Source organism: Lagopus muta, chromosome 1, assembly GCF_023343835.1.
Source record: "Lagopus muta isolate bLagMut1 chromosome 1, bLagMut1 primary, whole genome shotgun sequence".
NCBI classification, from domain to species: Eukaryota; Metazoa; Chordata; class Aves; order Galliformes; family Phasianidae; genus Lagopus; species Lagopus muta.
The window spans coordinates 92752333-92764380 of record NC_064433.1 but is presented as its reverse complement, the minus strand read 5'-3'; positions in this window follow the sequence as shown (position 1 = coordinate 92764380).

Sequence of the window (12048 nt, the reverse complement as noted above, 5' to 3'; positions counted from 1 at the left end):
GTATTCATGTTAGCCTCTGGGAACTAGATAATGAACGACTTCTTTTTTGTAATCATGAAACTTTGAAACAAGAACGAAGAGACACCCATTATTAACTTCATGTACAACAGAGACCTTGAAAGATTCCTTTTTTATTTTTCTGTCTTAAGCCCAAGCACTACTCAATTCAAAATCAAAAATTTACAAAACATTCTGATCTAGAGTATGTGTGTCTGGCATTTGAGAAATGGGACCATCTCATAACAGAGACAAGTTGTTGTTTTCCTCAAAAAATATCCACTGGAGGAAAACTCACAGATATTTTGCTGTTCCTGCCAAGTGAATTTTCATGCAAACTACAAATGTTTTCGTAATAATGTATTACATTTTTTTCTGAATTCATCACAAGGAATAAACAAAGATTTCTTCCTTAGCTTTGTTATTTGGAGATATAAGGGACCTTGATCTCAGTGTGCTCATCTCAACTTTATTTCTTTTAATTTCAACCTATTCTATCTATGAAATAGAACCAATTTCACTAATGTGACAACTGTCAAAAAATGTGATTTTCTTCTTGACTAGTTATATTTTTACCATATATTTGTCAGTGTATTTTAGAAAATGATTACAGGTTAATCACTCAGAGGTGGTAATGCACTGGAACAGGTTGCCCAGAGAGTTTGTGGATGCCCCATTCCTGGAGGCACTCAACGCCAGGCTGAATGTGGCTCAAGGCAGCCTGGTTTAGTGGTTGGCAAATCTGCCCACAGCAGGAGGGTTGAAACTAGATGATCTTTGATATCCTTTTCAACACAAGCCATTCTATGATTCTATGTGCATGTCTGCTGTAGGTCACCATCATCACCATCACCATTATTTATATGCTCTTTAGAGTAGATTGTCTGCTCTCGTAGAATAACTACTGGTTTCTTGCCATAAATTGGTGAATCACGTTTTCTATGTCTCATATTTTTAATAGTTGTGATGTTTTCTGCTTCCTTTTGGAAATCTTCTGTGGCTAGATTATTTTTAACCTTGGTAAAAAAAAGTCTAAGCTAAGATGAACAATCAAGTAGATGATCTAGTATGTTCATTTGGAAAAGGAGTAAATATCCCTTTCCAACATACAGATTTCACAATTTTCATTTTGTTCCATTTTGTACTCTGTTCAGTTATCTTTTGTCTATAAGAATGAAACCATTCCTTATAAGAAGAACAAAATTTGCTTTGTTGACGTTTAAATGCATTTGTTGTGTTTGTCATTTTAAATATGTAATAAAAAATATATTGAACTTTATCATCATACAATTGCAAACAATTTATGAAATATGCCTTACTCTCTGCTAAGATAATTCATTTCAAATTCTGCACTGAAAAGAACGCATTAAAAAGAGACATTTCTAATTTATTCTTGTGTTTGCAGCTTGTAGAGGAGTGATATTATTCCCCAGACAATATGCCTTGCTTTTTAAAACAGCTGTACTCATGATCACAAAAACAGAGATGCTAGTTGAAATTTCTTTCCAGACATGAGAAATCAAGAGAAAGATAATGTAAATTTTTTTTTCTTTCACTTTTTGATTGAAAAATGAAATAATTATGGTCTTCTGTTTTTTCCCTACATACTAGTGTTTTTCTATGATGAGTGAGTAGAAGCTTTTGTCTTAACAACTTTTGATAGAAAAAAGGAAAAACTATTTTACGTTAGAAATTCAAAAACCTAAAACCAGTTCTTTAGTGACTTTTATCATGATACATATGTTTTCTTTGATTTAGAATCTCCTTACTAACAGAGAGGTAACATTTTTCTAGCTACTGTACACTGTATTTCCCATTGCTCATGTTCACCAGATCTCCATACATCACTACCCCTAGTCAATACAGAAGGATTCTTTAGACCGGTCTTATGGCAGTGGCATTTGGGGGAATCTCAATTATGCAGAGCATTCACAAATGTATGTTGTGCCACTCACTTACTGTTACAAAGGACCTATTTTTTAAGCTGTCAAAGAAACACTTGTGGCATTACAGAAACAAGAGAAAAGCTGTCAATTCTATTATTAAATTGACATTCCACACATGCTACTTTCTGATGACAGTCCATAATAAAGTTGCCCTATTTCTTTGCCCTCTATTCATGTCACTACCTAAAGTTTGCTCTCTTGCATCTCCCTCAGACACTGACTGATAGAGCATCAGACACGTAAGCTCAACAAGAGGTCGTCATTGTGGTGCACTGACAGACATTTATAACACCTGAAAAAAAGAGGGGAATGAAGGTCCTGAAGAACCCTTGGTACACTAGGCCATTACAATGCATGGAGCAAGGACAGTGACATCTCCCAGGGTACTGTCAATCAAAGAGTACTGAGACAAAACCAGACAACAGAGACTATTGTAAACCCATTGGAGGGAAAAGGGAAAAAAAAAAAAAAAGAAAAAAGAAAAAGCATAACAAGTCTTTGTTTTGACCTTCAGAACAGACACATCTGTGTTACTCTAACTGCTGCAAGCTTACGGGATAGCATGGGTTGGTCTGACCCCAATGGGAACAAATTGAATGCTAATTCTCTTGTACCCTGATCTCCAATGAGGCTGACAGTGCCAACTAGACTTCCTGGGAAAAGGAGCACCAGCTTTCCATGCTTCTTTGTTTTTAGATTCATTTAAAATACATAGGTTGAAGAAGCTTGGATTTCCCAGGTAAGCTGTCTCACCATGCATCCTGTTGGGAATCTTCTATGAAGACAGCAAGACAAGAGTAGCTAGCTCTCGCCCTCAGGGGTGTCTCGTTTAGTAAGAGCTTGTGACTGACAGCTGTTAAGAAGAATGACAAGATATTTTACATCTGTTTAGTGTCTTGACTGTCAGCCATTCCTTTCCACACTGGCTATTGTCATTCCTCCTATATCCAGGAATCCTACTGCTGCCAATGCAAATGTCAGACCACTGCGGAGCTATAGTGCAATGCAGCATACATTATACAAGAAATGAAAAGTGGATTGGGGTCACTGCATAGGGGAATGCAATGTTTCCAAAGTACGTTCATTATCCCAGACCTAAGAGTTTGGACCAATAATAACACCATTGGCTATTCTGTTGCACATACAAAACTCAAGAGTGAATCAAACACACAAAATTCTTTCCACATTTATTTATTTTCCTTGTAATTTACTGATGTAGTTATTTTGGTGCAAACTTTTATAATTCATCCACTACAGCACATTTACAGCACTAGTTATGAATGGACATAACATCCATAGAACAATCATTAGGGGTTGGGATTTTCGTGATTTCTCTACTCTCATCAAATCTGCTGACTATTAAGCAGTTGTTTTTCTGTAGCTTGAAAGAAGCAGCATACAAAGTGGGTTATAAAAAAACCATGCACTTGTTTTGGAAAAGAACAGATAAATTAATCATATGACTTCAAATACCAATTACAACCAAGAAGACAAAATGTATGTATTATAACGGAAATGTTTTGTCTAATTAGTAAGGACAGTGCTTTTAGCACTAAGTCTGGCCCGACAACTGCAATTAAAGAAAAGGAATAAAGTTCACAATGTGAAACCAGAAATTACCTGCCTGATGAAGACTATCTAAACCACAAGAAATGTACACTTCTTAAAATAAACAATAATTATAATGACCCCATTCAATCTTCATCACTCTTCAACCCATTCCAAGTCAAAAGACTGTGTAAATTATGAGCTCTTCAGCATGCCTGGAATGTTAACAAATCTGGGCTCTGGAGCAGTTGGTGGCAAGTGAACTTCGAAGTTAAGGATCATTCACAGGATTTTAGTCAGCAATAGAAGTAGCGTCATCCTTCAGCTAAACACATCTCATGCCCTTTTAAGCAAACCTAAATTCAGCTCATCACTTTTCCACAAAGGCAAAGCAATCTACTGCACAACAGTGTTCCACATTCTTGGTGCATGATTCTAATGCATAAGAGAAACACAGCACTTCTGAATTTTCCTTGTCTCGCATGTGAAGTCCTCTCAGCTCAAGCTAAGAATGTTCTGAATAATACATCAGTGATCTTCTGGATATCTTTTTAAACCAAGAAGATGTGTCAGTATTGTTTTCTTCGGGAATTAATAACAGAATTACATGTGAAAAAGCCGTGAGATTCTGCATCCATGTTAGTCTACAGAAGCAAATAGAATGCAGTCTAATTTCCTAGACTGCAGATCTGAAAAGTCTGGAAAAGAAGATCTGAAAAGCTGGCAATTAAAAGGGGTATGAAAGCCACATGAGGACAGCCGAAGTACAGCACTATTAAAAAAAGGAATTCTACTCAGGTGATAAATCTTAAGTATCATAGCAGTCAGCAGAGGTTAATACTTTCCTACTCATTACAATCCCTTTCAATCTTTGTGAAGAAAAATATGGAGAAAACACATGCACCCCCATACTCTCTCATATACCTAGTGCAACTGGGACAGCTAGTGAAAACAAAGCCATTGAGTACATGTGAAATTGACAATAAATCATTTGGTCTACATATTGATAGAATTGCTACTGAAGAAACGCTTCAGATAAGCAACTAAAAAAAAACCAACCACCCAAGCTCCAATTGCCTGTTTGAATTCCACTCAACAATTATAATCTGACATAAGCAAATCCATTGATCTGATACCAAAAATTCAATGTAACTGCTACCAGATTGGCATTCTGACTAGAACTCAACACCAATGGTGTCACGTACAAGGACAGTCCCATACATTCTCATTTCTTCAACTCTTAAAAAATCTGAAGGAGTACTCATGCATATTCTTACAAAACATGATGATAGAAAAGCAGTAGGAAGAGGCAAGGTTTGCATTTTGCTCTTTATCTTCCAAGACCCACAGAGAAAATATTAGGTCTGATTTTGTTCTTCAGGCACACAGCTCTATTTTTCCTGTACAATGTAGCTGTTGGTGTAACATAGGAACAAGAGGCTGGCAAAATGGTATGAAACAAGTAGTCCAGATCTTTTTCAAGCTCTTCCTGCTGCCACTACATAACTAAAAGCTTAATAAAATGTGCTACTAAGATGCAAACATCTTGCACACATTCAAGTATTTTCTTTATTAACTTAAGTGATAAACCTGCCCATTCAATGCACATGTTCAAATATTAGCAATCTTGACCATCTGAGCAAAATCTAATATAAAAAACAAAGTGATTTTCAGATGATGATGATAACATCCAACATACTCCTTCCCAAGTCCAAAACTTAGAAGATGGAAAAAGATTTCTACAATCTGCTGGTTCACAAGAGAGAAGAAACTATTGTGTGGGTTTGAACTTTGGTGTGTTGCCTTTAAGCATTTGGTGGTACTCACAACTGCTTAAGAAGATATTTGGAATTCCAACATGAAAGGTCTGTTTCATATTTTAAGCCCAATAAATCTCGATCACAGCTCTCAATTGAGACAGCAGTCTGGCAAAACTACATGGACAGCAGACACTTTACTGTGGCTCTTTCTCCCTTCTCAGCCTCTCATTCCCTCAGCCTTTCCCTTCCCCCTCTTTCCCTTCCTCCCCCTCCCCACCCCCCCCCTTCAGTTGAAGTTCATTGTTGCCAGAAAAAACAAGAAACAGCATATCTGAAATTTAATCTTCCTTAAATTTGCAGAGCAGCCTACAGAGAAGATTAACTACATAAGCTGGACATATTTCATTATTCCTCTTAGGACATGCATAATGACTTTCCCCCACTCAGTGTTTTCTGTTGCTGTTGATTATTGAGTTTCACTCCTCAGTAAATTCAGTCTCAGCAAAGGTAGGACTGTAATTTTTTCTTGTTGCTTTGTTTTGGTATTTGTTTGTTTGCCTATGTCTTTTTTTTTTTTTTTTTTAATAGATTTTTTAAATATCTTTTTATCTTTTTTTTTTTTTTTCCCCCAAAGGATAAATATACAGGTGCTGATGTGGAGATATTTTTGACAGATGTACATACTAAGAGCAAACAGCAAACTATCTGATGCTTAATTACAACATGTAAGTTACAGTTCAGCCAACAGATGTGATAAGAAAGTTATATTTTCAGTGCACTTCAGAAAAATGTCTCACTATGTCTTGCTATATTGGCCCAGGAAGTTGACAGCTGTAATGTGCTTCTTGTTGCTCACCAGTACTCAACTGACAAAGATATTGTAAAAGCTGGTTGAAGAATGTCTAGGTGATACAGTATAGTTCTTAAAACTAACTTTTTTAAGACCAAAGACTGTTTAGGTATGAACTAAGCCTGATGAGTCCTGTAGAAACTCTGTGGTAGTCTGATATTCTTGGGTGAATATCACTTAGGACTTAACACAGAAAAATGAGCATATTCTGTGAGGAACCGATGTCCTCTTGCTTCCTCTGGAGGGTCTTCCTTAGAAGATCAGCGTGTTTACAAATCAAAGTGACAGCAGAGTAAGCCAGTAAACTGATGAAGATATTTCATTTCTAACAATACGATGCAGACTTTTAGTTACGCAGATGTCTACAGCTTATAGACAGAGAAAAGGCAAAAATTGACATATCTAAACACTAAGTGTAAATGAGTTTTCTTGCAGCCAAATTTAGAATTGAAGCCAGACATTTAATGTTATTACTGTTCATAGATTCTTTGCTTCGTAAGTCAGAAATGACAAATATCAACAAATTGCCACCTGCTTTGATACAAGTTTGCATCACCTAATTCCTAGATCAATCCTATAATATTGGTGACTGATATCATCTCCATAAGCAAGCTTGAAATTCAATACCTATGTAATGTCTATCAGAGATAAGGTAATTCTACAATGAGGGACTAAAATAAAACAGTAACATCTTGTGTAAGCATGTGCATGACTGAACACTTTTAATTTTGGCAGGAAAAAAAAAAGGCAGAATAACTACCACTTTAATTTTTGGCTCTGCTTTCAGTACTCATAGGGCATATGTGAGAACATGTGTGTATCCAAAGGGATAGAAAGAAAAGAAAGCTCTTATCAAACTAAGCAAGCTTGATCCATCTTTCACCCCAAACATCCTACAGTTCTGGATGCAGAATTTTATTTTCCCTTGTATGGCAGATTTAACAGCACAGTATATGACAGAAACTCAAAATATCCACGACTTTGGCAATTTTATATGGCAATCTACTTGTGCTTAGAGAATAAGTACAGAAGTTAGTTAGAAAGCCTGTTCTGAATGTTAATGGAAGGTCCTTACAGTGGAAAAGGGCCCTATTCATAGTAGTTCTCTAGCTCCTGTTTGTGTCACACTGAAGTTAATGCATCTAAGTACAGTTCTCATAATAAAAGACTTGAGTAGTAGACCTCACACAGAAATTATACACAAGACATTAATACAGATGTAGAAACAGGAATGCTTAGGAACATTTCGAAGTAAGAGGAACAAGTTTATACCAAGATCTTGGCCCTTAAAAAGCTCCATCTGGATAATACCTGTGCCATGAGGGATAATAGTGATAGCTCAACTAAGCACCTGAGATTTGATTTTGTAATGCACAGTGCAGTAACACAGAGGGGTAGCTCTGCAGGCAAAGTATGAAGAAATAGTCTGCCCTCTGCCTGGCCTCGTCACTCATATGTTTCAAGCATCCAGGAAACAGAATCTTGGGGGATGTACGGAGGGGAGAAATTACACATAAATTAGCTAAAATCCCAAAACAGATTATGGCACTCGGCTTTCTTCCCTTTAATGACTAAAGTAAACCTTTTGGCTTTTTTTGGAGGTCAGGTTTTGTTTTCATTTGGTTTTATGGGAATATGTTTTTATTGGTTTTGTAGTATCACACAGAATACCTTTCAGAACAGACCTTCCATTAAATGGTATCACTATAAGCCAATGCAACAGTAAAGCCTGCTGAAAACAATGTCTCTCCTCCATCACTGCCATGATTTCAAGAAATTAAAAGTAAATAAGACCACATTTTCTACAGAAGCTTTTTCCTTCCTAGAGAATTTGTTGTGTTGTATGACTGGGATTTTCTCCTTATTTTGAAGGCAGGAGAGGAAGAGTTTAGAAAAGATAATCTTTTCAAGAATTCACTCTTCTAATATAAATTGTCAACAAGACTTCAGTTTGCAATAATTTTTCTTTAAAGGAATTTGATAAAAATAGGTGGGCACTCCTCTCAGCAGGAAACTTAAGAACTTCATTTTCTTAGCAGCAGCATTCGGAAGTCCTTCCAACAACACTTTTTATAAAGCAGTTACTGTATCACAGGCCAGAATAAAGTGAATTTACTAAGTCATAGTTCTCCTCAGATCTAAATCTGTCTTTGAATGACCTTCCTGATTTAATCCAGATCATAAACATGCTGAACATCCTTTCCTATATACTTGGTAGAAGTGACTGAAATGGAATGCAGCATCAGCACTACCTTTATTTGTGATTTATCTGAGAGGTGTTCCTATAAATGATAAGCACAGTTCTCTTTTTTCTGTTTATGCTTTTACGAATGGCTCATCAAACCCACTGATATCCTGAATAGGTGTTCCATTATAAAAGACATGGTGTTTTTGCTATTGTAATAATGTGGGATTTATTATTTTTTTTTTCTGCAAAAGGTATTAAGTTTTCGAACTTAAAAATACTAAGAAAAAAAGAGGAAAAAAAGATGAAAAACTAAAGAGAAACAAATTTGGGATTTTTTTCATGTTTTTGCTGCTGTGTTGTGTCTTTTTGTTTTGTTTTGTTTTTAATGGAAAAATCTAAATGCCATGGAAAAATGCCATTGAAAATCTTGATATCTAGACGTCACCTGTCCTAAATTTCAATGCCATTGGTGCCTTGTCCTCTGAATCTGAGGGTCAAGTAAGCAAGATCTAATGAAATATAATTGTAAGACATGACAAAACAGTACAATAATGCTGCTTCACTATCTGGAAAAGATTTGGTAGGCCTACCTCCAGTGTCAAGACCCTGTAGGGTGAAAATCCTTCAGAAGAAAAAAAAAACAAAAAAACACATTTCTTTGTATCCCTTAATTCTGTATTCCATCACATTTATGACTCTAAGGAAAAAAAAGTGGGAATTTGAAAAGATGTGGAAGAAACAAGACTTGAAAGGAACGGGCTCAACTGAAAGCAGACACTGCTAGAAACAGAACTGTGCATCTCATGCCCTTAAAGTTCTGCCTCTAAGAAGTATATTGGTTGCAAAGCAGTATATCACTTGTATTACTTATTTCTTTCCACAACCTGACATCACAGAACTAAACATCCTCAAATGAAAATGAGGAATGACCAACCTCCGAGGAGGTGCTGAAAATTTTTTTACCAAGTACAACCCAAATTAACAACTGACAGAAGAACATGATTTAGCAGCCTAGTTTGAAATGTCAGTGCCTACTAATGTATTTAAATATGTATTCTAACCAGGACAGGCAATAATGATTTTCCCAGGCTGTGTATCATTTTCTATCATTAAGACAATAGCTTAGGAGGCTGGATATTGGACTAAAAGAATACATTTCTTTATGTTTGTGTTTAAATAATTTGAAAGTGTAATCCTCAACAAGCTGCATCACCAAAATATTTGTAGAGGTGTGTGGCTTTCAAAAAGGCAGTCCTTGTCTTTACCAAATAAGAAAAACAGAAGTGAATTTTCTACCAAGGCCCATTGTGAGAACAGAGAACTGCAGCACTCTCCTGATTTTAAGTGCCCAGGAATGCCTGGGTATAGTTTACAGAAAAAAGATTTATTGCTTCCAGCTGGGAAACCCAAGAAGGGAGGTATTCCTAATATAATTTTCTATATTGTGTGCAGAACAGATATAAAGTGTATCCATGATACACAGACAACACCAAATACAAGAATAAATGTCCCTATTTACAATGGGATAGAATATTTCTACTTACATGCAGTTCTGACGTAAATTGAAGTAAGGGTATAGCACATTGTACAAGAAGAAAACAACTGTATTACTGATGGCAGGAGCTCTGTGACCCGACCTTCAGATTTGAACATGCAGCCTACCTTGACACCACAAGCATGCTTGGAGAAGGCAGCAGCTGTGCCAAAATAACTGCAATTTACTACAACACTGGAAGGCATAAAATATGAAAAGCTCTTCAGAAAATATCCCTAGTACCATGTCATTAAAATTGTTTATCTGTTACTAAGTCAAGAAATTAGGGCAATAAAAGATGGCTGTGGTGGAGGACCAAAGAACACAAATCTATTACTGAGGCTCAGGGACCAGCAAGTACATGTTTTCTTTCAGGCATGCAACCTTGTTTTATTTATCTCCTTTCTTCCTGTAATTTACTTCTGAACTGAAGAAGAGTCTTTCTCGCCAGATCTAACCTTGCTCTTTCTTCGGTTCCTTACACACCTGACTCATTTCTTTATCTTCAGCTTAAAAAAAGATCTACTTCTGGCTGTGCAGCACACCATTCACTTGGTGGTTAAGCTCTTGAGCAGGGGGACAGAACAAACCAATTCATTAGAAGTGCTCATGGAAGAGCCAAGATGTCCTGTGTTCACTTAGCCCAATAAATATAGAAGGTCACATTTTTTCAATCAAAACATTTTTCAGCAAAAGAAGGAAAAGGCCTCCCTTTCTGAAATGGATACTTCTGGAGATAATGTGTTTTGTTCAAATTATTCGTTTTTGTCTATGGCTAAGTGAGTCCAAAATATTTCATGCACGTTTCTGAAAGCCAAGATTTTATCAAAACATTTCAAAAAAATTGGAAAATATAACTGGAATTCTGGGTTCTCAGCTGTTTTAGTTGATTCTTTCTGTTAATATTTTTAAACAAAACATTTCTTGATTTTGTCTGTCTTATGGAAAATGCTTACCGTTTTCTAATCAACTCTGGTTACAACAGCTATGGGTTTGGGCCAAGGAGTCTAGGTACCTTCCAGAGCAGAGAGCTAGAAATGACTTGATTGTCTCACTTGGCCTGCTCACAAACTTTGCTTTCTTGTGGGTACTTTGTTACTACAGTTCACTGATCCTCAAAACCTAACATATACTCATATACTACTATTGCTTCATGGCAAGCATGCAGACAGCATATTTAAAAAGACCTTTCAGCAAGCCAGTTTTAAACTCAGTTTCCACGAACACTAGGAGACATATAGGTCTTTATTTTGTACTACTGAGAGCCTCAGAGCAGATTTTCTTGAAAAACTGCTTCAGTGTTGAGACCTGTTGAAATTATCCAAGACTTTCTAGCTGCTAAACTATTCCTTTCCATATGCTGAGTGTCCACTTTGAAACCCTTGCTCATTCTTCCCTGCATCTGGCATGAATTTCCAGGGGGGCGGGGTGAGCTCTGTGGTCTGCACGAGAGGAGCGCAACTTTGCAGCTGCCATTTCCTTCCTCTGACAATGCAAAAATATCTTCAAGGGGGGAATCCCATTTAACATGCAAGTGGTAATACCAAAGATATTTCGGCTTCTCATCCTCTTTGTGACAGTGTCCTGAAACTAAACAGTGCAGCTAATATTAGCCCACAGGCTCCCCCCCCTCTTGAGTGTTCGTCCCTTTTCTTAACTCTTGTCATGACTGAGCTCAGTGTAAATACTATAAAATCAAAAAGTAGCTGAGCCATATGCAGTGAACAACATATTTGACGCTTTTCATCCTCTTTCAGATTTTTTTTCAGCCAGCTTTGATTTTTACACTTCAGATTACATTCAGTTTTTATATGCTGGGTAGAAAAACTATCACAGAGTACATTTAAAATATTTTTTTCATTGCATTTCTGGCTCCTGGCAAAGCTAGTCACATGAGATCTTTTGCAGTAGGATAAAGAAATCCAATCCAAAAATACCAAAATCAGGGTATTGCCTATAGGTGTAGCAGAAACACCAAATTTCATTATCTAAATAGAAAGAGCAGAGGCATCTGCAGGTATTAAAGTTTGACCAAAATGAAATGTACAAGTAACTGTATTCAAAATCCAAGATGTGTATTTTGTGAAGAGAAAAGGAAGACAGAAAGCACAAATAACACTGAGGGGATTTAGCTGCAGCAGCTGGAACCAGTGAAGACATCAACCTTGTCTCCTGTGTGGTAAGGTATTCTTTGCTTTTTTAACTTAGATATAAGCAACATTCAG